This window comes from Astyanax mexicanus, chromosome 2 (assembly GCF_023375975.1).
Source record: "Astyanax mexicanus isolate ESR-SI-001 chromosome 2, AstMex3_surface, whole genome shotgun sequence".
NCBI classification, from domain to species: Eukaryota; Metazoa; Chordata; class Actinopteri; order Characiformes; family Acestrorhamphidae; genus Astyanax; species Astyanax mexicanus.
In genome coordinates, this window is record NC_064409.1 from 10,189,626 (window position 1) to 10,213,664 (window position 24,039).

General features: G+C 38.8%; 1 protein-coding gene across 1 annotated transcript in view; it reads left to right on the forward strand.

The window, feature by feature from the left end:
- tmem178bb (transmembrane protein 178Bb) overlaps positions 1–24,039 on the forward strand; it is a 151,874-nt gene that overhangs the window by 112,757 nt on the left and 15,078 nt on the right. The window lies entirely within an intron of this gene.

Consider the following 24,039-nt stretch of genomic DNA (forward strand, 5'->3'; position numbering starts at 1 on the left):
TACTTCCCACACAGCGAGAACAAAGCCAAAGGCTCTTTTAGTTGCCTAGCCACAGATGAGTGTGGAATCGCCATGAAACAATTTCATGATGATTGGGCCAACACTTAGACAGCTTCATTATTCCAGAGCGTGCACTAATTTTTTAAACAGGAGGAAATAAAGTTCTACAGAAGAATCACTTTAGAGTGAACCAGTGTGGCATTCTATAGGGATAAAATCCACTGTAGAGCAATCCACTGTATAGTATAGTATAGTATAGGTCAACTGTAGAGTGATCCACATTTTTAGGTTTTATAAGTAGAAGGTCCACTGTAAAGTGATCCACTGTGGAGTTTTGTCAGTTGGAGATCCACTGTAGATTAAACCACTGTGGAGTTATGTCTGTTTAGGGTGCATTATAGAGTGATCCACTGTAGAGTTTTGTCAGTTGAAGCTCCATTTTAAAGTGATCCATTATACAGTTTTGTCAGCTGAAGACCCACTGTATAGTCGTCCACTGTATAGTTATATTGGTACATCCACTGTGGAGTTCTATAGGCAGAATATCCACAGTGCACAGCTGTCAAATTAAATAGGTAGAAGAACCAATGTAGGGTGACCCACTTTTTTAGGTTTTATAGGTAGAAGGTTCACTTTTATAGGTAGTTGATCCACTGTAGAGTTTTGTCAGTTGAAGAACTATTGTAGAGTGATCTATTGTAGAGTTTAGTCAGCTCAAGATCCATTGTAAAGTGATCCTATGTAGAGTTCTCTCAGTTGAAGATCCACTGTAGAGTTTAGCAGTTTTAAGATCTATTGTAGAGTGATCTATTTCAAAGTTTTGTCAGTTGAAGATCTACTGTAAAGTTTTGTCAGTTAAAGATACACTGTAGAGTTTTGTGAGTTGAAGATCTACTGTAAAGTTTTGTCAGTTGAAGATCCACTGTAGAGTTTTGTCAGTTGAAGATCCACTGTAAAGTTTTGTCAGTTGATGATCCACTGTAGAGTTTTATCAGTTGAAGATCCACTGTAAAGTTTTGTCGGTTGAAGATCTGCTGTAAAGTTTTGTCAGTTAAAGATCCAATGTAGAGTTTCGTCAGTTGAAGACCCATTGTAAAGTGATCCATTGTACAGTTTCGTCAGTAGAAGGTCCACTGTAAAGTGATTCAGTGTAGGGTATTGGTCAATTGAAGATCTATTGTAAAGTGATCCACTGTAGAGTTTAGTCAGTTGAAGATCCACTGTACAGTTCTGTATGGAGTTCTGCAGTTGCTATTTTTCAGTACCTATTTTCACTGTCTTACGCCACTGAGGTGGCAGCACATTTACGTGAGTATGGATTTAAGCTACTCTCTCCACTGCTGCTCTGCACTCCTCAGTGTGCATTTATCAGTGGCACTTGTCCATTAGCTCAGTGTTGAAATGTCCTAGCCACCGGGGCGTATTTGTCGGTGCCCGTCTGGAGCGCAGTCACTCAGAGAAGGAGAGCCAGGAGGCCTTCTGTCCCTTTAATTTGCCTCGCAAAACTTAAGACATAATTACTTCCCTGTCTCGTCTCATCTCTCACTCTCTCTCACTCTGCCCTCTTAGTCTGCTCCCATTAACTTAGGCCGGGCAGCCCGTGCATATAGAGGAGAAAAGCATGGCAGGAGGAAAGTGGAGGTATTCTTTGGAGGCAGGTTGGGTCGGATTAATGGAAGAGAAAGAGCCCGGTAATTGAACAGTAGGAAGGAGGAGGGCTCCCGAGGTGACCATACCCTCTTAATCAAATGTCTAAGTATTGACTGTGACAGGACACTGCCGGTATCTGGAAGACCCTCTGGGTTGGAAAAAATAAGTACACAGTGACAAGATTCAGCCTTGTTTAGAGGAACACTCCAGCATTTTTTAACTGGATATCTGTGATGTGACCGAAATGGATCCCGACCTCCTCATTAGTCATTGCACTGTTTAGGAAAAGACCATTTTAGTAACTAACCAGTGGTAGAAACTCAAATGAATTCAGACACTTCTTCATTATTAACACTCTTCAAGCCATGTTTAAAGCTCTGTACACATAAAAAGTGAGTTTCAGACAGACAGTATTATAGATAGAATGGCTCAGGCATGGCAGCAATGGCGGACACCCAGCATCAGCTGTGTGGTCTTGGGCCAAATGTTGTTTGCAACTGGGGTGTTGGCACACATGGCTTGGGCCTTTTGCCGTATATTACTCAGTAACTGGGGTGTTGGCACACACTGTTTGGGCCTTTTGCCGTATATTACTCAGTAACTGGGGTGTTGGCACACACTGTTTGGGCCTTTTGCCGTATATTACTCAGTAACTGGGGTGTTGGCACACACTGTTTGGGCAGATTGCCGTATTATACTCAGCAACAGGGGTGTTGGTACACACTGTTTGGGCCTATTGCCGTACTATACTCAGCAACTGGGGTGTTGGTACACACTGTTTGGGCCTATTGCCGTACTATACTCAGCAACTGGGGTGTTGGCACACGCTGTTTGGGCCTATTGCTGTATTATAATCAGCAACAGGGGTGTTGGCACACACTGTTAGGACCTATTGCTGTATTATAATCAGCAACCGGAGTGTTGGCACACACTGTTTGGCCCAATTGCTGTATTATTCTAAGCAACCATGTGTTTTTCTGCCCATGAATCAAATCATTTCACCACCATATATGAAAAAATCTGAACTGAAAATATCAGATATAGTGTGTTTTTGTCATTCACACTTCCATGGTGAAGCATAAGCTACATATATTGAAAAACACAAACAGTGAGGTATTACTATTTGCCCTATCTTGCTGTGTTGCAGGGGGTTTGATAAATTGAAGGATAGAGTGGGTCCATTTCATGCTTCTTGTTCGAGGTGAGGCAGCCTTACTTCTGTGTAAAGTACTACACTGGGTTTCCTGTTCACTGAGCTGTTTTGATGGGAGCTTGGGGGGGTGGATAAAGGAGAGACGAGCCACCTGACAGCTGGACGGCAGCATTCGAACACTCGAGGCTTTCAGCTAAAATCTATGAGCTGGGAGATGGCCAGGCTGAACTGTGGCCCACGCTGAACTGTGAAGCCCAGGCTGTGAAAAAAGCCACTGTAGAAAATTGACTGCGGGCAGAGGTTCAAATTTTGCTTTTTTATATATATTTTTGCTTTTTTTCATCACTTTGCTTCACTAAAAACCTTATAAGCATTGAATTATTACTGTCACATTATAATGTTTTTTTTTACGTTTAACTACTATGGCACCCCAACTTGAACAACAGTCTAAAAATTGGCTCTGTAACGATTAGTTGATATAATTGTTAATTTGTTATGGCTTTGCATTACACAAAGTGCTGGGGACAGAAGCACAATGGGAGACGTGTAAATGATTACACATTTACTCACTATATTTATCAGTACTCTCCATATTTAAACATTTAACATCCAAACATATAAAAGCCTTTTAAATATCATGTTCAGCTGTTTCTATCCCTTTTAGAGATGGAGGACATGTCAGAAATAATCGTTGACTAATTGACTAATCGAAAAAATAATCATCAGATTAGTCAACTACCAAAATAATCATTAGTTGCAGCCCTAATCTCTGGGAGGTTGCAAGTTTTGTCCCTGGTGATGCCAAGTTGCCAAGTGATGGCCTTCTCAAAAGCCTGTATACCAATGCCAAAGCGTCATTCCAGCTGTGAAGCATGGTGGAGGGAGCATCAAAGTTTGGGGTTGCTTTTCTGCAACTTTTCTGAAGTCCACATGACTCAAAGGAGTATCAAAACAGTTAAAAATTGAAAAAAAGCTCAACATTAAGCATTTTTTGCTCTCCACTGTTGAAATGTAATTGATGGTTATATACTGGCAATGGCGGCATGTTTTTTTCTTGCAAGGTTGGACAACAAGCTATTTTTTACACTATGTCTCTCTCTCATTCTCTCTCTCTTTTTCTTTCTTTCTCTCTCTCTCTCTCTCTCTCTCTCTCTCTCTCTTTCTCTCGCCCTTCTGCAAGCTCTGTCTGGCTGTGTTGTTCTGAAGTAGCACCAGTCTCTCTCCAAAATACCCGCACCCCTGCCAAAGTGGCAGAGGAGGTGACAATTTAACACACGGGCAGGGGCACAAGTGAGCCATCCAAACACACTGTGGGATATCACCTCCACTGTGCCTTCAGCTCCGCCTCCCAGCATTGGTTTGTTCACTTGCAGCCATTAGACGCACTGTTAGTTAGTGCAGGTGATTTGCAGAACATTATTCAGGAGTTTTCTTGTTGTAGATTGTGATCTGAGGCCTAACATGCCATCAAATATTTTTTTTTAACTTAAAACTACACCTTAACTTTTCTAAACTTTAAATCCATGAACATACTAGAGCTGCAACTAATGATTATTTTTATTCGGATTATTTCTCAGATTAGACAATAAGTCAACAATAATTTCTGCCATGTCCTCTATCTTTGCTTGCTGTGGTTATGGCTCCTGTTTCTAGCTTCCTCTATCAGTTCAAAATGATAGAAATTAAACAGCTAAACATGAGATTTAAATGCCGAAGAAATGTCCAGAACATTTAAATGCCTTTTAAATGTGGAAAATGCTGATCTTTAGTGAGGAAACGTGTGATCTCTTTTGTTTGGGCACTTTTAGAGACGCAGGCCGAGCTGATTGTAAACTGTGATAGAAGTGAAAAGTGTGAAAAAAAAAAATAACCCAAGATGAAGACTTTCAGAACAATAAAAACTGCAAAACCATTATTTATGTGTCTTATATTACAAAAACATTGAACATGACACCACAAGCAAAGCAATGTTTGCAAAAGAAAGAAACACTGTAGTCTGTAAATGCCAACTCAACTGTGAAGCATGGTGGAGGAAGCACCATATTTTGAAATGGCTTTTCCCTAACAATGATGCTTCCGCCACCTTGCTTTACAGTTCATCTGACATTTTGGTCAGTATTGGTCTGTGGAGGGAACTATAAAATCAAAGGAGCATCAAAACCTTTTACATGTGTATACATACGTCAACTGTCCATAACCTTAAAGTAATGAGATGGTAGGTGATGCAACAAGAAGACAACGATGCAAAGCATGTTCTAGGACTGTAAGATTAATCATATTTTTATTCTTATCGCAATATGAAATAAAATACTTTTATTACCACATTGTAACCAAGATTGTAGTGTATGAAAAGGTCTGTGCTTAGAAGGCAAGGCATTTCAGAAATAATAATAAATAACCAAAAATGCTCCAAAATTCTTCCTAAACATTGTTCAGATCTTATTTGCAGCTACAGGAAATGTTTTTTGGAGAAAATGGCTGCTAAAAGCATTTAAGTTTGGGTTCACTTACTTTTTCTAGTCTGCACTGCAGAAGTTCAGTTAGATTCAGGGGCTTTAATTCTAAAGGGCTGACTTACTTTTATTTTTGCTGTTATGTACTGTAAGTAACGGTATGTTCACACTCATTAGCACAAGCACAACGTGTGTGTGTGTGTTCACACAGTGAATACAGGCCGTGTAATGAGCAAGAGTTGGCTTTGAGCTGCTCCACTTAGGACTGTAGGGGAAAAGGAAATAGATGCAGGGTTTGAGTCCCATCACTCGTCTCTTTCTCTGAATTAGACCTGCACTCATTCCTCTCTCTTAAGCCTCCACCTCCTCACGCATAGCCACATTTCATTTTCATGATCGAGGGCAATTATAAGCATGCTCTGCCTCTCTCTCTCTCTCTCTCTCTCTCTCTCTCTCTCTCTCAACCTCTCCAAATCTTTCTCTCTTTTCTCCCTCTCTCTTTCAGCTTAGCCCATCTCTCAGCATGCAAATCCACTATTGCCTGAGCGCTCTCACACCAGACCATGCTCCTGACGAGTTTGGTGTCTGAAGTTTTTATTGAACTATAAGGCTAATAGGTCAGACAATTCGATTTGATTCCAATGCACAAGCTCCCGATTCGATTCAAAATCAATTAATTTAGGGAAATTTCAATTACAATAAAATTTGTAATAATAAATGTAATGTAAATGTAATAATAATAAAAGTCTACTTGTGAAAGTAGAAACTTTGCTTTGTCTGATTATCTGAACTAAATAAAATTTTGCTCAAATCTTTTTAGAGCTTTAGTTTATTATTAATATAATATATGTATTATGTTTTATACACCTCCTGGAAAAAATGAGTCCACTTAAAAATGATGAGTTTCTTTGATTTTACCAAATTGAAAAATCTCTGGAATATAATCAAGAGGAAGATGGATGATCACAAGCCATCAAACCAAACTGAACTGCTTGAATTTTTGCACCAGGAGTAAAAGCATAAAGTTATCCAAAAGCAGTGTGTAAGACTTGTGGAGGAGAACTATGGAGTCAAAAAAGGGTCATAAAGATTTTGAGTTTGTAAAACAGAAGTCACAAATGTACTGAAACTTGTAACTGCGTTTAAACAACTACATGCACGAAAATCCAAATCCACAAATTAACTGGAATGTGCAAACTTGAAACTGAAAGTAATATTAATAATAATTCAAATGTACAAATGTGAAAAAAATATTTTAATTATATATAAATATATATTTTTTAAATTTGTAAATCCAATCTCTTGAATGTGTGAATCAGTACTGCTCAAATGGCTTAAGCTGGGTCAGACCAAAAATCACATGGAATTTGTGAGGTTGTAAATGTGACAGTGGGTGTTTTTCACTGTGGAGCTAAAAATCCTCTCATTCATCTTCTCTGCTGCGTGTGCGAAGCTCTGGCTGCAGTTGCGAATTTTGACCCTGTTTTTACGCCTGATTGGCGGACCAATAGGAAAGCTTTATATAGACCAATCAGATTACGGGGTTTGTTTAACCAATCAGAACACTGGGTGGGTCTCTGCAGCTCGGAGTACTGGGCGTGTCGAAAGGTGTGGGCGTGTCGAAAGTGTGGCCGCCATTTTGGAGTCGGCCACCATGCGCCCCCCAGTGGATGAATTTACACTGAGGAAGGAGTTTAATAAACCGATAATATTCATAACTCTACCAATTTTTACCCGATTTACACACGGTTTGGTTTGTTACAAACAGCAGAGATGTAGTTATGATACAGGACACTGTGACACATTACAAATACCTGCTTTCATGCTGAAATACTTTACATTATGCTCTTTAACAAAGACAGACATATGGTATAGCATATTAATAAGTACATAAATTAATTGATTTATTTATATATATATATATATATATATATATATATATATATATATATATATATATATATATATATGTGTGTGTGTGTGTGTGTATATGTGTGTGTGCATCTATGTACATAAATATAAAATTAATTCATATTATTAGAACATAATATAAAGTATTTCAGCATGAAAGCAGGTATTTGTAATGTGTCACAGTGTCCTGTATCATAACTACATCTCTGCTGTTTGTAACAAACCAAACCGTGTGTAAATCGGGTAAAAATTGGTAGAGTTATGAATATTATCGGTTTATTAAACTCCTTCCTCAGTGTAAATTCATCCACTGGGGGGCGCATGGTGGCCGACTCCAAAATGGCGGCCACACTTTCGACACGCCCACACCTTTCGACACGCCCAGTACTCCGAGCTGCAGAGACCCACCCAGTGTTCTGATTGGTTAAACAAACCCCGTAATCTGATTGGTCTATATAAAGCTTTCCTATTGGTCCGCCAATCAGGCGTAAAAACAGGGTCAAAATTCGCAACTGCAGCTAGAGCTTCGCACACGCAGCAGAGAAGATGAATGAGAGGATTTTTAGCTCCACAGTGAAAAACACCCACTGTCACATTTACAACCTCACAAATTCCATGTGATTTTTGGTCTGACCCAGCTTAAGCCATTTGAGCAGTACTGATTCACACATTCAAGAGATTGGATTTACAAATTTAAAAAATATATATTTATATATAATTAAAATATTTTTTTCACATTTGTACATTTGAATTATTATTAATATTACTTTCAGTTTCAAGTTTGCACATTCCAGTTAATTTGTGGATTTGGATTTTCGTGCATGTAGTTGTTTAAACGCAGTTACAAGTTTCAGTACATTTGTGACTTCTGTTTTACAAACTCAAAATCTTTATGACCCTTTTTTGACTCCATAGAGAACATGCCAAAATGCAAGAAAACTGTGAATAAAAATTATTTGAGGTCTGAAAACTCATTTCAGCTTAAATCAGCTAATTTTAGCTCATTTTTTTATAGCTAATTTTCTCATTTTCTGCAAATAAATGCTCTAAATGTTAAAATATTTTTATTTGGAATTTGGGAGAAATGTTGTCTGTAGTTTATAGAATAAAACAACAATAAAACAATCATTTGACTCAAACATATACCTATGAATAGCAAAATCTATCAGAGAAACTGATTCAGAAACTGAAGTGTCTAAGTCTTTAAAAAAAAATCCAGGGCTGTATATACTGTATGTAAGAATTTAATTAACTGCAGATTTAAGGACTTTTTATAGCATAACTACATGTACAGAAGTACAGAAGTGCTCGTTTTTTCCCCACGCACTTTCTTCTTACTGGCGACTTTGCTGCCAGATATTTGGTGTATTTTTACTGGGTGTTTTTTATTTTATTTATTTCTTATTTATTTTTTCTAAATGGCAGAACAGAGCCTCTACTACATTCCCTGTGACATGTTTTGCTGGGTTTCATGTTCAGAAAGGCATAAAATAGCTTCGGATGCTGTTTGTAGAGTTTTCATCACGCTGTATTAATCCCATCATCGGCTGATGGGGTGGGCGGGGAGTGGGAGCAGCGTACAGATTACGCAGGCCTCTTCCTCTAGCGCGCAGCGTCCGAGAAAGAGAGAGATTAAATGAACGAGTGAAGTGTCGCCTGCTGAAAAAAAAAAAGAAAAAAGTGCAGAGTCATACGTTCAGCTTATTGGAACGGGCCAGTCTGGTAACTCTGTCATGCAAACCGACACGCTAATGATGTGCTGTAATGTGCAGAGGCTGCAGCTCAGGTTGACTGATAGATTGTCAGCAGCACTGGCACCACACACACACACACACATATAGACACACACATATATAGACACACACACACTTCCTCCACCAGCCCTCCTACATCAGCACTCCTGCAGCCACGCACGACTCCATAAAACCACTCAACCTCGACGCTTGATTAAAAAAATGTTATTAATTTTTTCCCCCGCCCATCCCCCCCACCGTTCTCCTCCAGCCTGTGAAGATAGTGGGAGATGGGAGGATGCAGAGAAGAAGCCAGTCATGCTCAGTGTTTCTAGAAACGTCCTCAGCAGATACGTGCCGTTTTTTTTTGGCTGCTTTATGGAGCGGTAAATAAGTGCAGCTTTTTTTGTCGAGTCATTTAGGCAGAGTGCTGTGTAAGTGCCCGGCTCTGAATGGGATTTTCACGTCTATCTGAGCGGCGCTAGATGCAGATGATGATGCTGACGAACGCAATAAGAACCTGTAAATGAAAAGAGATACAAAGAGAACCTGCAGCCGACTGGTTAACAGGCCTTCTGCGGTCAGGCGGTGTGACCTTTGGGCTTGTAAGATTTGACCCTGCATTCGTCAAAGTCTGAAAGTCTGAACACAGTTATTGGGCCCGAGCTCTGTGTGCACCAATCTCTGTACGAATACCATTGCTGTTATTTACACTCAAAACAAATACAAACATCTGATCTTATCTCCTCCCTGTGCTGCTGTTCAGATTTTAAAACAGGGCTGTGTTGTGGTTTGCTCTAATTCTAAATCTACAAAAGAGATGTTAGAAATATTCAGATTTTATTTATTTGCACCCCCTACAGTGGTGCTTAGAAGTTTGTAAACCCTTTAAAATGTTGAGTAACTCTACATGAATATGACCTAAAACATTTTTTAGACTTTTACACAAGTCTTATTTACTAAAAGTAAATAAAGAAAAGAACCCAGTTAAACAAATGAGACAAAAATATTATACTTTGTAATTCATGTATTAATAAAGATGCTCCAATATTCCATATTTGTGAGTGGCAAAATCATCTGAATCTCTATAAATAGCAGTTAGTTTAAAGGTGAAGTCAGAATCAGCTGTTTTATTTAAAGAACAGGCATTTATCGAAAGTCTGTTCTTCACAATACATGTTTGTGGAAGTGTATTATGGCCTCATAAAAGGAGTTATTGATGCTAATCAGGATGGAAAAGGTTACAAAACCATCTCCAAAGGGTCTAGACCCGACAGATTTTGTACAAATGGAGGAAATTTAAGGCTATTATTATCCTCCTAAGGCATGGTCGACCAACAAAGATCAACCCAAGAGCAAGGGTGTAAAAGTTGGTGAAGTTGGTGAAGGTTACCCCAGGGTAACTTCTAAGCAACTGAAGGCCTTTCTCACATTGGATAATGTTAATGTTCATGAGTCCACCATCACGAGAACACTGAACAACAATCTTGTGTATGGCACGGTTGCAAGGATAAAGGCACTGGTCTCCGAAAAGAACATTGATGATGATCGGTGTTTATGAGTCATAGACCAATCACCACATTAAACAGTTGCCAAATTAGGTGATGCATCTTCGAGCAGTAATGTTCTGCATCACCTCTCAAGTTAAAATGTACTTTGCATGTTAAAATCAGCCACATTTAAACCCTGTCAAACTCTGACTGGTGCTGCTGTACTTTTAAAAAGTGGTTGTGCACTGAAAAAAATGATGCGTAAAATTTACTTTTAAAAAGTTTTGCAACTTTCTGCATTTGCTTTTTTTTAAGTAAATTTAAGTAAACTTAAGTAACCTCAACTCGGTTTCAAGACTTACATAGTGTTACATAAAGTAAATAAGTGAACTTCAGTCAATCCTTTCTTTTAATACACTTTACTTAAGTTCTGCATACAATATATACCCTAATTACGATTAATTAATTTATACAATATTACTATATATAATTTTAGTTAAAACACGCATTCAAATATTTAGTATTATAGTATACTAAGAATAATGCATTACATGCCATCCATGTGTTGAGACAGTGTAATATGTGTGTTTTAACTAAAAATATTTAAATTTCTGGAATTATAATATATTATGTATCATACATTATTTCAGTAATATTGTATAAATGAAGTAATTGTAATTAAGTAATATTGTATGCAGAAATTAAGTAAAGTTTACTAAAAGAAAGGATTGTTTGAAGTTCAGTTCACTTATTTACTCTATGTAACATTTAAGTCTTGAAACTGTGCTGAAGTTACTAAAATTTATCTGAAATTAAATTTACTTAAAAAAAAAGCAAATGCAGAAAGTTGTGAAACTTTTTTGAAGTAAATTTCACACATATTTTTTTAAATGAGGGGTTAGTGGTGTTTGTTAGTGATGTTAAAAGCCTTTAATCTGCTTTCTTCATGAAGCACTTTGTTTCAGATACAATAAAACATAAATGAATGAAGAAATAAACACCTGTGTGGAGTGGAGCCAGCATAGAGCCAGTACTGCGGAGTACAGTGCTGATTTTGTCGGGTTTGCTGCAGCATTTTAAACTAAAAAGAGCCAATACCAATACATAGCCAATTGATTTTTCTATCCCTAGTAAACACATAGAGTTCTTCAGATATTTATCAAATCAACAAGTCAAAATTCAAGTCCAGAATTACAAGATGGTAAAGTGTAACTAGTGTAAATGCATATCCACTGCGCCAAAGACCAGTGATTGATGCTTTACACCAGTATAGCTGTGATCTCCAGCTTTTGTACAGCTGCTCAGCTATGGAAACCCAATCAATAAAACTCTGATAAACAGTTGTTGTGCTGAGGCTGCTTCCAGAGGCAGTTTGGAACTCAGCAGCAAGTGCTGCAACAAAGGACTGATGATTATTACAGGCTACATGCTTCAACACTCGCTTGTTTCCTGAGTGTGTGAGTGTGGCTTGAGCTGTTTTTGCTCCTGGATGTTTTCTACTTCCTGTTCTCGACAGCATGTACAGTTGTTTAGGAAAATAAATGTGGTTTGGAAATTTGGGATTATATGGTCTTATTTAGCCAGGGTTATATGGTTTATATAGGTTTATCTTCCAAGAATAACAACCCTCAAGAGTGTCCTGAGACCACTAATAAAGTATTAGAGGACGATAACCAATTCTGTAACCCACGTGTGAAAAATGTATTTATAATATATTGTGTTTTTTGCACTATAAGACGCACCTAAAATCCATAAATTCCAAAATATTGAGAGTGCGTCTTATGTATGAATTTTAACCATTCAATTTGTAATGAGCAGTAAAGCCACTCTGCTGAAATACAGGGTTATACAGGAGTTTCAGTGAAGTTTTTCTCCAGCACAGAAGCTAAAGCATTATTAGCATTAGCCGCTAACCACAGCGCTAGCTCTTTCACTGTTCAGAGATGAGTGAGTTCAGACTGTAGTCTGTGTGTTTACCGTGTTAAAACAAGCTACGTTGTACAAATCGCTAGCTGATAGCGCCTTGGCTTACTGGAACACTCAGGGTTCCTCAGTCTAGTGGAAGTAGGTGGCATTTTCTAGCGCTAAGTGCTACTAGAGCTGCTGCTAATTGTGGCTAGCACTGCTGCTAACCACACGAAAATACTGGAAATCTAAGCTTCCTGTAAATAAATGAAAGTGCTTTACTCACCCAAAAAAACTGTTTACAGGACAGACATCTGTGCAGATTAACATTCAGTACTCGTTTGACTTTAAACAATTTAATTTTTGTTTACATAGGGGCCCCCAGTGTGGCAAGACCTGCTGAATTAGAAGGAAAACATGGCGACACCCTTGTTTCTTACTATTGTAGCTTATATATATATATATTTATCATTAATTTAAAAAATAAACAGACAGTGTGTTCAGGTATGCTACACCACCACTTACCTAAAGCTGTAAGTGTTTGTGTAACTCTAATGAGTCCTTTTGCTCATTTTCTGGATTTGACTGTTGAATATAAGTCAAAAAACACGTAAGGTTGTGCCAGGCACACCAAAACTCTACTCCAAAGAACATGAAAACCTCTTTGTTTCTACAGGATATGACAGAATATTTACACACATCTATTCTCACATGATTAATGTAACCTGAGGTTATTTTTCAGCTTGTTTTACAGAAGGTAAATGGTGCCAGAATTAGAGCTGAGTGATAGAGTAAAAATACACTGCCTGGCCAGAAAAGGTCACACACTCACTGTGGCATCGTTTCCACAAGCTTCTGCAATGTCACAACATTTATTTCTGTCCAGAGCTGCATTCATTTTACCCTAAGATCTAGTATTGATGATGGTAGAGTCTGAGCACTGCACAAAGCAGCTCTTCTCCATCCAGCACATCCCAAAGATTCTCAATGAGGTTAAAGTCTGGACTCTGTGGTGATGTCAGAATCCATGTATGAAAATTATGTCTCATGATCCCTGAATCTCTCATGCACTCTTTTACAATCTGAGCCTCATGAATCTTGGTGTTGCAATCTTAGAATATGCCCATGTCATCAGGAAAGAAAAAATCCACTGATGGAATAACCTGGTGGTTGAGTATATTCAGGTAGTCAGCTGACCAACAAATATTTAAATACATTTAAGACAGGAACTGCAAGAGCAGAATGGCTGTGCACCAGCTCTGTAGTTTCTTCCAGCAGTTAAACAAGAAACTACAGCTTCCTGTGATAGAGGAACCTGTACAGTTGCCTCTTACAAATATGCTGTAATCCTAATAATAAGTCACAAATATGATCTGATCAGCTCGAAGGATCGGCTAAATTACAGAAATATCAGCCACTCCTACATTTTGGCTGAAAACTGGCCGATATTGGGTGAATTATTTTGAAGTAATTAAGTAATTTGAAGTAACTAAGACTATATATGTTTTAAGTCTTTGTTAAAGGGAGTGACTTTTTTTCCCTCCGGGTACAAGTAGCATTTGGCTAATTTGACTTCACATTTAAAACTTTGCAGTGCAGTATACCATAATGACTCGGAATATCTAATTTGCTGGTAAAATATAGAATAAAGATTAATTATATAGGTAAATTCTAAATAAAGTTCTTAGATGTTAAAATGGCCATTAATAAAATATTTGGAGTTAAGTGAGTAAAAGAGAGATTCTAGATTCTAGAGCTATAAGGCTATATAACAGTATAAAGATATAATATGTAATTAACAAAAAATGAGGCAAAAAAAAAAAAGGTAATTGTGCAGTAATGAATTTCACTACAGGAATATTTAAACCAGTAGTAATAGTGGTATTACTATTAACTTTAATTGTAAACATAGAATAATACACATTACAATAGTAGAATAGTAACAGTACATACTGTTACTTAGACCTGGGTTCAGTTAGTACACACTGCTACACACACCTGGATGCAAATTAAGCTTGTGCCTTAAATAGTGTTAAATAACTATTGGTATAAGTGAAAACGTTATGCGTTTAAATTCGTCAGGCTCCGCTAGGAAGGTCTCTACACTGCTGAAAACTCTTCTTAGTAGATTTTAGCACTTCGAGAGCAAGACCTACGACATCTGAGAAGGCAGCAGTATTTTTTTCTCGCACGAGTAAACAGTATCTCACAGCCCGGGCACTTAACACCGAGTGCAATCACTGTGCTCCGTGGCTGCAATCATCACTATTTAGACTAATTAAATGGGTGGTAGAAATGTTTGGGTTGCTGCTTAATTGTCTTCTCTACAATCTGGCTGCAAGACAGGAACAAGACAGGACGTTCTGTTTAGCACGCTCAGCTGTGTCGTCGTGAACCCCGGTATCTGATGAAGCGTACGCGCACCAGTCACCGTCCGCAAGAACAAGCCTGTCACTTCCTCTCACCATCCCGCTTCCCGGTGATGGACAACACGTCACCATAGCAACTGTCACGAACGCCAGCTGCGCCGCCATTCAGCGCTCCCCTCAGTGGGTTACTCGTCGAGCGCTTGACTGACATCTTCATGCCCCACCGTGCCCTTCTTCAACCTGTAGCCCCAGCGTTAGCTTCGTCCCACCCCTGCGTGGATGCTATCGCAGTGTACTGTCTGACTGGCACATCCCTGAGGACCCAGAGTCCTCCGAGCCACTGAGCACATCAGAGCTGTCACTCATAGCTCTCCACTGCTGCATCATCTTGGCAGAACTGCTCTCTTAGGGTTTTTAACGCTTCCTGTAAAGCAGGGTCCACAGCATTTAATTGACAATGTTGATTACTCATCGCATCATTTAAGCTGCTACCTACTGTCCTACCAAAACCTTTTTCTGAGCTGAGCTTTTTGGATTACTTCAGCCTGGTAATGTATATCTACAGAGGTTGGACAATGAAACTGAGAGAAATGAAACACCTGTCATTTTAGTGTGGGAGGTTTCATGGCTAAATTGGAGCAGCCTGGTGGCCAATCTTCATTAATTGCACATTGCACCAGTAAGAGCAATGAGAGTGTGAAGGTTCAATTAGCAGGGTAAGAGCAGCACAGTTTTGCTCAAAATATTGCAATGCACACAACATTATTGGCTACATACCAGAGTTCAAAAGAGGACAAATTGTTGGTGCACGTCTTGCTGGCGCATCTGTGACCAAAACAGCAAGTCTTTGTGATGCATCAAGAGCCACGGTGTCCAGGATAATGTCAGCCAGCATACCACCAAGAAGGACGAGCCACATCTAACAGGATTAACTGTGGACGCTGTAAGAGGAAGCTCTCTGAAAGGGATGTTCGGGTGCTAACCGGGATTGTATCCAAAAAACATAAAACCACGGCTGCAATAATTAAGTATCAATGCAATAATTAAGTATCAATGTGTATTTCACTAGAAGTTGCACTATTATATGGACTGTTAACATGTAACTACACAGTTATTAGGGATACTTATAAAGTGGTATAAGTAAGCCATTTGCAATAATTAAAAAGGAAAAATAAAGTTGGTGGAAGCCGGCTTGAGACTTGAGACCTTGCTTTCACCATTTTGGAGATTCAAACTGTATTCTCCACAGCAAGCATTGATGAGATTAAATGACTGTAATTTACTGACTCAACAGTAAAGATGGAATGGCACAGCTGGAACTGTGAGTGAGATGAAGCTGCAGAATGCATAATGTTACAGACATGAATAGTTTATTAATCGTCAAATCAGCCCAATAGAAAAACTGAATATAGAACTAATAATTAGTTGCAGCTATTTTGGTCTGTGCCACACTCACACAGCAGCTTCTTCCCAAGAGGCACGACAGCCAACTTGTAAGCAGACTCGCGTGTTGCGTGTGATGTCACGGCCCCTCACCTTGTAAACTGTCACACAAGCGTACCCTCAGAGAATGCAGAGTGTGAGGATAGCTGTACAGCTCTGCTCCCCCGGCTACCTTCTCCCTTGTTGGGTGTAATTTGTTTCCAGGGATGTGACGATTCTCTCCCTGGCGGCACTTTGACACAGCGTAATGAAATTAATCTCTATTATACTCCCAGCCAGTCGAGGCGGAGCTGTCCTCTGTGACAACCGAGCCTGAGAGAAACAAACACACATTAAAGTCAGCAGCTCTCAGCGTGAGGAGAGCAGAGCCGGGCCGAACACAAGGTTCAAATGTGTTGAGTCATTACAAATCAACCCTCACGTCCAGAAGACAAGATGCCCCAACAGTCCTCGTAGAACTTGCTGCTGTTGTGTGCTTTCCAATCAATACGGAAAACCAAAAGCTCCTGTTTTCAATCTGCTAAAACAAGCAAACCTAAAAGCGAAAAGCATGGAAGCTTTGCAGTAAAGGTTCTGTTTAAAGCATAATTATGCAGCTTTATGTAAGAATTAGCATTTTTTGTTCCTGGGCTTTAAGTACAAATGGAAAGTTTAATTTACTTTAACACCACTGCTGTAAATCGTGCTATGCATTTCCCCTTACTGACGGACAGCTTGAGAGAAATAGAAATGACATATTAATGTCATTAAGCGGGAGATTAATATTACAGGATTTTACAAAAATATGTCAGTATTAAAAGCAGAATTATGCAGTTGCTCTAAAAAGGGCTAGTTTCTACTCAAATAAATTAAATGGTGCAGTGTTTTGGACCAGAAAAGCAAATGTAGAGGAACAATTCTTTCTTTTACAAGACAGTAGTAGTCTGTAGTAGTTATCCATCCACCACATTTTTGCAAATTCTGGAATTACACATAAAAAATATGTGGAAAAACACCCAAATATCACATATTTTTACACTATGATTTTCTTATAAATTAGGATAACGGCAGCTCTCTTATTAATAGCATGTGTGGCTGGTGATCAAAGAAACTATGGCACCATATCATACGTTCAGATTAATCAAATTAATGTTTAAATGCGATTTTCAAAATGGAATAATTGTGATGGTGCATCTTTACATATAAAACCTTTCAGGTGGGGCAGGTAGGTCTCAGTAGATTCGGTGCTTCTGTTTATGTGGTGATTTTTATATTTTACACTTTTTGTAAACTGAAATACAAGGAGGATATGTTTGTACCATATTTAGTTTAAAATCTATATTTAAAATCTATATGTATGTTAGAAAGTTAATATATAGGAAACAATAGCTTGTGCATCACTTTAAATGATACTGTCTGTTACAAATAAAAAAACTGAAGCTATGCAAGAACTGTAAATCTTAATTGAGAATCTCCTATATTTCAAGAATATTAAGAACATTTTCTATATACAGCTCTGGAAAAAATTAAAAAGGCCACTTCAGTTTCTGAATCAGTTTGTCTGATTTTGCTATTTATAGTTATATATTTGAGTAAAATGAACATTGTTGTTTCATTCCATTACTTCGGACAACATTTCTCCCAAAAATCCAAATAAAAATATTGTCATTTAGAGCATTTATTTGCAGAAAATGAGAAATAGTTGAAATAAAAAAAAAGATACAGAGCTTTCAGACCTCAAATAATGCAAAGAAAACAAGTTCATATTCATAAATTAGTTCAGAAATCAATATTTGGTGGAATAACCCTGGTTTTTATAATCAGAGTTTTCACGCATCTTTGCATCATGTTCTCTCCACCAGTCGTACACACTGCTTTTGGATAACTTTATGACTTTACTCCTGGTGCAAAAATTCAATCACCCATCTTCCTCGTCTTGATTATATTCCAGAGGTTTTCAATTTGGTAAAATCAAAGAATCTCATAATTTTTAAGTTGTCTCTTTTTTTATTTTTTACCAGAGCTACATGTATAAAAGCAATTTAATTTTGGTTCTTTTGATTCTGCCACTAATCATGAAATCCTACGTCATCTGAAGTATCTTTGTTAAAATGTAATAGATGGATGTAAACATATTATATTGAACATTTTCTTCTGCTGTAATTCCATAATAATAACATGCAAAACCTGATTGCAAACACTGACAAGTGTACCAGAGTAACAGTTTTGAAGCTGTTATTTTAAGTTAAAATTGCTACAGCTACATAGTGTTGCTTTAAAGCACATTGAATATTGGAATTTTATAAAGGCTCCTAGAGACACAGAGACACATCATTATGCTCCTTTATTGTGTGCGGTAGCACGAGGAGAAAAAAAAATATACAGCGAGTCTGCTTATCTAACCACACCGTTAATCAGCACAGTAGAAACCAAATTTTTCCTTTTGTCCCCAACAGCTTTTCATTTGCAGAGTCAACTTCAAGAGCAGCGATATAATTAAAAGAAGACAGTGGCTCAGGCTCAAACAATGCAGGCTAACAAGCCAGATAGGACCCGCAAACAGTGCTCAGCCTGTCGGCGGCTGATACTGTAAATAAATGAACACAGCCGTTATCCACGCTGTGCCAGGGCTTACTGGTCTAATGCAGGAGAAACAGACGGAAGCTGTCAAGCTAGACAACAACAAAAAGTAAAAAAAAAAGCCGTCTGAAACTGCATTACAGAAAGCGGCTTGAATTGGCACTCTCCAAAATATCACCATTCTCATTCTGAAGCGGTCCACTCTGCACTCCCTGCACTCCCTGCGAATTTTCCTGTAATGCATCTCATTGCCATAAACAGAGCCTCTCTGTGACAATGACCGGACTCTATTCTGTATCATGTTGAAAATGTCAGGAGCGAATTTCTCTACTCTGCCTCTATTGTGTCCAGTAATGTTGTCACAAGGCTGGAGGCTCATACAATGCTGTCTGAATGTCCTTCTGGCGAGTGGGACAGCCCTTGTGGCTCCACAGAACCTGCTGTTAGCTTTTATCCTGCAACGATACACGTCTGCGAAGGCTGACCCGAGAGACGTCCACAAAAGACTAGCTTCTGCAGACCGGATTCATGCATCAGGACAGCCCTTCATGTCACAGACCTGTTCAGGACAGATAATAATGTGTGTGTAATTGTAGTTTTTTCCACACTGAGTTTAAGCTTCCCTCCTGAAAGGTGTGGGGGCGGCATGGTAATGTGTGTCAGCGAGCAGGTGCAGCCATTATCTCCCCATCAGGAGTCAGTCTCGTACACAATCATAACCCTTCTGCTTCCTCTGCTTACAGTAGTCCTTCATTTGGCTTCACAGAGAGGGGCTGCTAATTGCCACCAAATGGAACATTTTCACATGTAGGCATGCCCACATGGACACAAGAAGAATATAGAGGGGAACGAGAACTAAGAATAAACTAAACTGATCTGCTTCTTTTCCCATTGCAGCATCATCTGATACTGTATATAATCATCCTCTATGTAGCATCATAAGCCAGGATTCCCTGAGAAAAAAAAGAGAGATTTAACTTGACCTTAGCAGAATCATCTTTACAGACATTTACTGTCTTTTTATCGCTGAGCTGTTTACAGTTCCATGACACCAAGCAGGGTAAACAGCGGTCCAACTAATCGGAGCTGAAATTTATGTGCCACCCTGATCCATCCGGGAGTGCAAACACACTAGACAGTTCTGGTAGAGCAATAATAAGTCGTTTTTCAGACGAGTTTTGGGTTTGGCATTTCAGAATATCATGATTTGTTATGATAAGCATATTGAAAGAGCTTCTTACTCATCTGCTCACATGACATGACAAGGCTGGAGATATAGTGAAAAAGAGCAAGGTGCAGCGAAGTAGAGGTGAACAGTGAACTCACACACTACTAAACTACTAAACTACTTCTTAGCTTGACAGTGCATGAGTTAGTGAGCTCTCACAGCGCTGCTCAGATATATCAGAAATCATTTTGATATGTCATACTTTTTTTTTTTTTAAGATATCAAACATTTTTAATTCATACTTTACATTTACAATAATTGTGATACATACATTGGCTCTTTTAAATTTCAGCCAGCTGAGCCTATGCACTACTGCATGAATTTATAAAAGGCAAAGAGAAAGAAGTTAAACAGGCATAAAGCCATGCTACAGTGAAACTGCAACAAACTGCAAGAAAAATGCCCACAAATCAGCAAAAATAAACAGTAAAAATGTGTGATTATTGATGTAATTCAGAAATACCATTCAAGCCAAGCTTAAAAGACACAAAACCGTATTTTTTTAAAATGGGTATAAGTAATGTATTAAGGTTTGATTGTGCCAGTATGTCTGTTCTCTACCTAAGCGAGTGTTGTGTGAAGAGGTTGGGCAGTGATTATGCTCTTCACACAATAGAGATTTTACTTGACGTAAGTGAAGTACAGGGGATTATAAACGGGAAGTGAGGAGATTACCAAGACTTCACACTTAATGTCAGAATAAATGTAGTCAATGTTCTACGAATAAGAGAGGATAAGAAGCCGAGGGACAATTATTCCTTGCACGACTATCAATTTATGAAATGCAGAGCCTGAGAGAACTTAAACAGGCAACATCTAAAGAGAGTGATATAAAACCATGCCACAGTGAAACTGCAACAAGAAAAACTGAACAGTAGAAATGTGTGAATATTGATGTAGTTCAGAAATACCATTCATGCCAAGCCTAAAAGACACAAAGCCTTATAATAATAAAACTGGTACAAGTAGCAATAATAATGTCTCTAGGTTTGATTTGCACCAGTCTACCTGTTCTCTACCTAAGCGAGTGATTCTGCTCTTCACACAATAGAGATTTTACTTGACGTAAGTGAAGTACAGGGGATTATAAACGGGAAGTGAGGAGATTACCAAGACTTCACACTTAATGTCAGAATAAACTAGTCAGTGTTCTACGAATACGAGAGGATAAGAAGCCGAGGGACAATTATTCCTTGCACGACTATCAAAAGTGCTCTTGAGGATTTGCGTGGCACCGAGGCGATGAAACTCCCACTCAAGTGAATGCACCACTGGCGAAGATTCAGCTGTAACTTGAGCATGGCTCGGTAGATGCAGGCCTACCAGAGCTTGGAGTGATCAAAGCAGGGAAGTATATCAGCTTGAATTGAAAGCACAATTAAAGGATTGAGTTTCTGGACGGAGGGATTTTGGTCAGACTTGAGGCACCTGTCAATTTGCAAAATGTGTTCCAAACCCAATATAGAAGACCCTGCGGCAGCATCTCATCATCTCGTTGACGTGACGTATCTGACAGTGATTACTGTAATAAAAAAACAAGCCCCTGCCTCAAGTAATGGCGGCAGGAAGGACGTGATTTTCTATCTCTCTCACTCTCGTTGCCTTCGTACTTCGCACTCACTATCACTTCCTCTCTTGCTATATTCGTGCGAGATCTAATTGCCGGATCTTTCCGCAGACATAATTACACAGCTCTGCCTTAGAGGTTCTGAGCATAACATTTATGCACAAGAGAACAGCTATTGTCATCTCATTTTCATTCACTTTACTTGAATGGCAACCCAAAAAAAAAAGAATGGCAGGAGCCTGGCAGACAAGCAGACTGACAGACTGACAGGCAGATGCCTACTGGCTTTAATAGCACGAAGATAAAAAAAAATAATAATGTACAAAAAAGAATACAGTTGGCTGATTAGATTGGCTTTGGAGACCTCCAAAGGCTTTTTGGCTCCGGTTCAATATCATGACAGACCAGGCTGAATTTTTTCCACCTCCTGCTTTATTCTTCTCCTCCTCGGGCCTGTAACCTACACAGCAGTTCATCAGAAAGATGCTGACGCCGCTTTGGTTTGGTTCCAGAATGCAGCTTCCATAACAGGCCGTCTGTAACCTCCCTTTAACCTCTGCACAAGCTCCTCTCCCTTCACGCACTCCGGACTGATATGTAATTCCCCAGAGAGCACAGTGGACAGCTGTGCCTGAACCACAGAAAAGACCATCAAATCTCACTCAACAGGTGAGCCAGCTGTCCCTCGAAAAAAAAAAACACCAAAACAGCTCAGAAAACACCAAATCGCTCCAATACAAGTCCAATCCACATTAGTTTTTCTTTTCGTTCTGTTAACAATTTTCAGTCTGGAAAAATGATGCAATGAATGATTAACTAGCAAAATATCTCCCAAAAAAAGATGAAGTTACACTTATATAGAGCCAATAGTGCACAGCATACTCTCAACCGGAAACCACCGTCCACCTAGAAGATTGCATTAGACACTGAGGAGCTGACCCAGGATAAATTCCAGTCCATATCTGGGCATACAGTCATACAAACACCCCCCTCCACACAAACACACTAAAAACAGGGTTATTCCACCAAATAGTATATAAGATTTCTGAACTCTTAAAACTTTATGAATATGAACTTGCATTATTTGAGGTCTGAAAGCTCTGCATCTTTTTTGTTATTTTAAGCCATTTCTCATTTATTGCAAATAAATGCATTAAATGACAATATTTTTATTTGGAATTTGGGAGAAATGTTGTCTATAGTTTATAGAATAAAACAACAATGATCATTTTACTCAAACATATATTTATAAATAGCAAAATCAGAGAAACTGGATTCAGGCACAGAGACTCTGCTCACCAATCCAATCAGTGAACATCACTGTTTATACCACCCTGGGGCTCGTTTTAAAACTGTTGCTAGTTAATACAAAATGTTGTGGTTACATAAATGTTGTTTATTTCAATTAATATCAGTGTAAGAAGAGTTTATCTCGAGTCAAACTGGACTTTTCTTTTGCTCCATTCATCATGAACATTTTGATATAATGTGAGGAGAAACTACCAAATTCATCTTGTATCAAAAAGTGGAAAAGGCAAAAACAAAGATACAATTTTTTTTCTTGACAGCAGTGATATGAGAACTTTCTCAACTGTTACACAAATCACTGAACATTCCTGTAAAGTCGTTTCTTTTCTGCCTGCAAAAGTGAATAGGTAACAAAAGCAAACAGTCTTATTGACCAAGAGTTATAAAGCCTCGTGTCCTGTGATAAAAACTTACAAGATAAAGAGAACACACTGTCCTACAGGGCATTGACTGTGGACAACAAGCCCGATGAAACTCACAATGTGCTTTTGTAAAATGGATGGTCACAAGTAAACACCACAGAATTTAAGACCTTTTTTATACAATTCTTTACTTTTAGTGGTTCTCCAGGCTTGTGTGGGCATGGGGCTGTAGAAGAATTATCTCTCTGCCTCTTTAGCTTCAGAACAATCTGTCACATCGCTCTGCTTCTTTAATCATACTTTTCATCTCGTACAAATTGCTCTTCATACAGAAGTCAAATCAAATTAATTTCAAAGACTGTCACCCTGAGAGGGCAGAGTGAATATGGTTTTCTATTACCAGCTTGGTTCCATCCACTATCTGCGGATCTTTGCCCCGGGGACTCTGCTGTAACCTTTTCACAGTCGGCTGGCCTAGGCTGCCGTCCCGGGCGTTTTGGAACAGCTACCTTTTCCATACTGGGAGAACTCAACTGTGAGATTAAAAAGAGCACTCGGACACTGAAGCCGTGTGACCTGCCCTCTGGCTCACAGAGTTGACCGTCCTACATATGTGGCCTGTGCCGGCAGTCGGACACACACCCACACAACACAGAAAAACTCAGTGTCAGGGATGAAAGGGTATCCTCGGTTTACAGAAGGGTTTCTTTAGCCCTTTTTTATTTCACACTTCTACTCAGTAACTCTTGTATCGGGAATGCAATTGAAAAAACAGGAGGATCAGTGAGTTTTTTGGCTTTCTCTGTTACATGACATTGTGTTCAGTAGCTCCTCCATTTCCATTCGCTGTTGTGGTTACATGGATCTCCATGGAAACCCACGCCCAAAGTGTAATTACGGTGTGTGTG